General features: G+C 43.2%; 1 non-coding gene across 1 annotated transcript; it reads left to right on the forward strand.

Moving 5' to 3' along the window:
• The first annotated feature begins 860 nt into the window (after positions 1 to 860).
• On the forward strand, positions 861 to 961 carry LOC112207509 (small nucleolar RNA U13). Its single transcript, XR_002941949.2, has one exon. It is a non-coding gene; the product is annotated as a small nucleolar RNA U13 (small nucleolar RNA).
• The last annotated feature ends 4,385 nt before the right edge of the window (positions 962 to 5,346 follow it).

The following is a 5,346-nucleotide window of genomic DNA, read 5'->3' on the forward strand; positions in this document are numbered from 1 at the left end:
ATCCTGGCTAACACGGTGAAACACTGTCTCTACAAAAAATATAAAACATTAGCCAGGTGTGGTGGCAGGCACCTGTAGTTCTAGCTACTCAGGAGGCTGAGGCAGGAGAATGGCGTGAACCCCGGAGGTGGAGCTTGCAGTGAGCCGATATCACGCCACTGCACTCCAGCCTGGGTGACAGAGCGAGCCTCTGTCTCAAAAAAAAAAAAAAGAAATGTAATCCCCAATGTTGGAGGTGGGGCCTGGTGAGAGGTATTGGATCATGGAGATGGATCCCTCATGAATGGCTTAACACCATCCCCTTGGTGATGAGTGAGTTCTCACTCAGTTCATTCAAGATCTGGTTGTTTAAAAGAGTCTGAGACCTCCCCATTTTCACTCTTGGTCCCTCTCTGGCTTGTGACATGCCAGGTCCCCCTTGGCCTTCCACCTTAAGTGGAAGCTTCTGGAGGTCCTCACCTAAAGCAGATGCTGGCAGCAAGCTTCCTGTATAGCCTACAGAACTGTGAGCCAAAATAAACCTCTTTTTTTTTTTCTTTTTTTTTTTTTTTTGAGATGGAGTCTTGCTCTGTCACCCAGGCTGGAGTGCAGTGGCACAATCTTGGCTCACTGCAAGCTCTGCCTCCCGGGTTCATGCCATTCTCCTGTCTCAGCCTCCCCAGTAGCTGGGACTACAGGTGCCCGCCACTACACCCAGCTAATTTGTTGTATTTTTAGTAGAGACAGGGTTTCACTATGTTAGCCAGGATGGTCTCGATCTCCTGACCTTGTGACCTGCCCCCCTCAGCCTCCCAAAGTGCTGGGATTCCAGGCGTGAGCCACCACACCTGGCCATAAACCTCTTTTCTTTATGTTACCCAATTCTTTTGTAGTTCAAGAGTGTGATGATTGGCTGTTCATGAGCATGTATGAGATATGCCACCCTTGAACCTTGTTACATCAGCACATTATCCGCCTTACCTAAACAAAAAAATAATTATCCAGTCTCAGATATTCCTTTAGAGTAACGCAAACAGACTAATATACATGCGAACCTTGAAAAGGACTTCACACTTTTTCATCCACAAGCCACAGGGAGCTGCTGAAGGTTTTACAGCAGAAGAGGTGTTATGAGAAAATCTATGTTTTAGGAAGATAGCCGTAGAGGCTGTGAAGAAGGATTGGAGTCTGGAGCCGGCCCTTTAGGAGCTGTTAAAACAGTCCTGGCAAGAGATATGATGAAACTAACTCAATCCAGGGTCATGAGATTGGAGACAACAGGAGAGATCTGAGAAATGATTACAAAGAAGGTAGAAGATAACATGATTTATTGGATTTCTATCTTGCCCCCCAGGCTCTGAGATAGGTACTTTATACACCTTATTTTATTTACTCTTTTACTCTTTACAACAACAACCCCATGAGGTAGGTATGATGTGTCCCTTAAGAAATTGAACATCTGGGAGGCTAACTCACTCAAGATCACACAGGCATTAAATGTCAGAGCCAGGATTTGAACCAATGTCTGCTAGATGCCAAAGCCCATGTGCTTTCTCTCTACTCAGATAGTACCAAGAGGACTTGATGAGTGATTACATATTTTCTCCAATTAGGGTTCCATCGTTGCTCACTTTCCTAAATTTTGTAGAAAGCCATGTGTGTGCTCCAGCCTCTAGCAACCCTGAGGAAGAATGCATTCCACTAGGTTACACTGTGCTAAGGGAAGGAGTACTTCTTACATTAAGCAGAGTGTGGAGGCCAAGGAGTGTTCAACCTGTCTAGGTGTGTATTTGTTTTCTACTGTGGCTATAACAAATTATTATAAGCAATTATCATAAATTGATACACATGTATTACCTTACAGTTCCATTAGTAGTCTACCATGCATCTCACCGGGCTAAGACTGAGGCATCAGCAGGGCAGAGTTCCTTTCAGAAGGCTTTAGGGGAGAATTCTCTTCTTGACTTTTAGAGCTTCTAGAGGACACTACTCTGGCTCGTGGCCCCCTTCCTTCAGCAAGGGCAGGTCGAGTCCCTCTTACATCTCATCCTCTGACCATCTTTACTGCTTCCCTCTTCCCCTTTAAAGGAGACTTGTAATTACATTGGGCCCACCCAGATAATCCAGGCTGGTTTCTCTACTTTAAGGTCAGGCGATTAGCAACCTTAATTTTATCTGCAAATTTAATTCCCTTTTGCCAAGAAAGGTAACATGTTTACAGGTTCTGGAGATTAGGACATGGATACTTTGGAGGCCATTATTCTGCCCAACATGCAGTTCTGTATGATGATTTAGATTTGAATCTTGTATTGCTAGTTTTAGAAATTTACAAGAAGAGGGTCAGGGAAGAAGTGGTGAGTAAAGAGTTAACTAGCCATCCAACAAGCACAATGACCTCTTGACAATCTTGAGCGTGGTGTAGACCGTTGGGCCAAGAGCTGGGCCGTTGGGGTAGGCAGTTCACATCTTCGAAGAAATGCTCATCAAACCATGACCAGTGGAAACCAGGACACCAGTCACCTGGGAAACCAAGTAAACATAAACATACAGCCATCCATCACTGCCATCTGGAAGAAATTGGGTAGTGAGAGTCTTCCTGTTAGGCCTTGCTTCAGTATTTATTTGTGTAGCTGGAGATCCCAGACCAGCCTTTCTGTCAGCGATGCTTCAGTGAGGAGCATGGGGCTGAATCTCAGCTTGGAATTAAAACATACCACCTTTCTGTGTGAATGTGGATGTAAATATTACCAGCAGACAGGTCACTCAAGAGATAGGTGCCCGTATTTCCAAGTCTAAACAATCTCTGTAGGTCAAACAGGGAGGCCCCACGTGCTTGTTGGCAACACCACCTTTAGCAGAAGTCTGAATTCCCAGTGAATGCTGCCTGTGTTCTGCTCTATCGAGGAACTATGGCCTCCAGAAGCGTTGCCCTACAAGCTCCATCCTAGTTAATGACTTCAGGCAGAAATGTGCAGGGAAAAGTTGGTTTCAGTTGGGTCCACTCTATGAGGTGATATGTAAGTTTTATGGGCTCTCCTCCCGGGATTCCTTGCTTTTGACTGAGAATGTGTTTTCAGTTGTTGCTCCAATCCATCGGTGGTGATAGATTTGCCCAGCTCCCTGCATATGTTCTCGCCCTGTTCCCCAAGTGTTTCAAAGCATATTTACAAGACAGCTGGCTTGGGTTTACAGGGAGCAAGTCTGAGGCATGGATCAGAGCAGAGTGAAGTGACCCATACAGGGAACAAACTTATGACCTTGGCCTCCTAAGCACTATCTCCTTACAGATTCAGCTAATACAGCTCCCGAAAGCCTGCCCTTCATCTAAGTCCACATGCGACATTGAAACACTCAAAGGCACCCTGGCAGCAGCAAGAAGAAAAACATTCAAACCAAGTTAGATTTCCTGGCATCATGTTGTTTGTTCTTAACTTGAAGATACATTTGGGGACCCCTAGTCTGGTGACACTGAATTAGAGTCAGTCAAACACTTTCTTGATGACCATGGAATACTGTGAGCTACAAGAGACTCTCCCATCCTCATCTATGGTTACAGTGTAAGCTCCTGAAGGGCTTGGCCTGTGTTGTACTCAGTCCTTGGCACAGAACAGATGCTTAAAGCGTGTCAGTGAAATTAACTTTAAAAATGGATAAATTTGTGAGATAAATTCAATTTTTACATGTACCCTGACTTTACTTTGAAAAGCCAAATTCTCAAAAATTTTTATATTCCTTATCACTTATTTCATGGACAGCAAATACCCTAGAGTAATACTGCCCAATAGAAATGTAGCACAAGCCTCAAATACAAGCCACATACATACTTTTACATTTTTTAGTAGCCACATTAAAATAAGTAAAATTAAATAGATAAAATTAATTTTCATACTATATTTTATTTAACCCAATATATCAAAAATATTGTAATTTCACATGCATGTCACATAAACATCAATGAGCCATTTTTCATTTTTTTTATAACAACTCTAGCAGCCCATCTCAATTTGAACTAGCTTAATAGCCACATGGGGCTTACTGCTACTGTATTCAACAGCACAGCTCTGGGACCCTCTTCATTTTCCTTTCTCTCTTCCTTTTCATTTGTCTTTCCACTGCTTACGCCCTGTGCCCCTACTTGCTCCCCTCCTCTTCCCTCTTCTGTACTATCAGTTTCATTCAGAAATGCCCTCCCTATACCTCTGCCACCTCAATCGCACCCACCCTGCTAGGACAGTCTCAAGACTGGTTAATATTATGATTAATTAACATCCAAATAGCCCTTAGTAAAGAATCCTTACTTTCATTGGCTCATTAATAATGGCATGTAATAAGTGCCATTATTTCCTCTTTATTGTTGAAAAACAGGTTCAATTTCAAACTATTCAGTGGTAGAGCAAGGACTTGGAAGCAGGTGTTCTGGGTTCAGAGCTTCCCACCATGCCACACGCTTGCTGCCATTGCAGAAAGAAACCTCCACTTGGTGGCTTCCCTCACTCCCTTCTGATGGGAAAGAAAGAAAATTAAATAGCAGGTCCAGTAAATTATAACATGTGCTGTAATAGGATAGATAGAGGGTTCTATGAGAGCATTTGGAAAGGGCATTTAACCTATCTTGGGGGAAGTCACAGGAGATATGGGATTGCAGAGCAGAATGAAGTGACCCATACAGGGAATAAACCTATGACTTTGGCCTCCTAATCTCTCTCTCCTTACAGATTCAGCTTCTGATGGGGTTGCTTCTGAAAAGACCCTGGTGAGGTAAGTCATAGTTTTAATCAACTGTCATGTTATAGTTCATTTCAGGCAAGTGGTTTAGGCACTGTCACATTATAAATGTCATTACTAGCTAAGATTGGCCTGAGGCTCAGTGAGCCACAGACAGTTTGAGAATATCTGCCTAACTCTTTCCTAAGCCCATTATTGTAGAAGCTGCCCTGATTTTGGTGGGGACCTTCGGATCCTGAGAAGAAAAGGTAGACTTGTGGAAAAACACATTTCTCCTGTGCCATTTGCATGCAGCTCCCAACTTTCCATTATTACGCTCATTTTAGAGCTCCAAGCATCATGCCTGGACCTCTTAGTCCTGCTTTCAGGAAGAGATTGAATTCATCTTTATTCTTTTCTTTCTGATTTTTAAGCAGTAGCAGTATGGTAACACTTCTCAATTTTATTTCCAGCTATACCTATGGCCTTAATTTTCTTCCCAGCGATGTTCTCAGGTAGACTTAATTCTGGTTGTTTTGCAGCTTTAAGTTTTGCACCTTTAAGTTTTGCACAGTCTTGCTGGCCTACAGTGCCCCTTTGCTTGGAACTCTGATGCTGTGATTTTCCTCTTGAAATCCAAATCATCTTTGGAAAAGGCAACCA

This window comes from Pan troglodytes, chromosome 1 (assembly GCF_028858775.2).
Source record: "Pan troglodytes isolate AG18354 chromosome 1, NHGRI_mPanTro3-v2.0_pri, whole genome shotgun sequence".
NCBI classification, from domain to species: Eukaryota; Metazoa; Chordata; class Mammalia; order Primates; family Hominidae; genus Pan; species Pan troglodytes.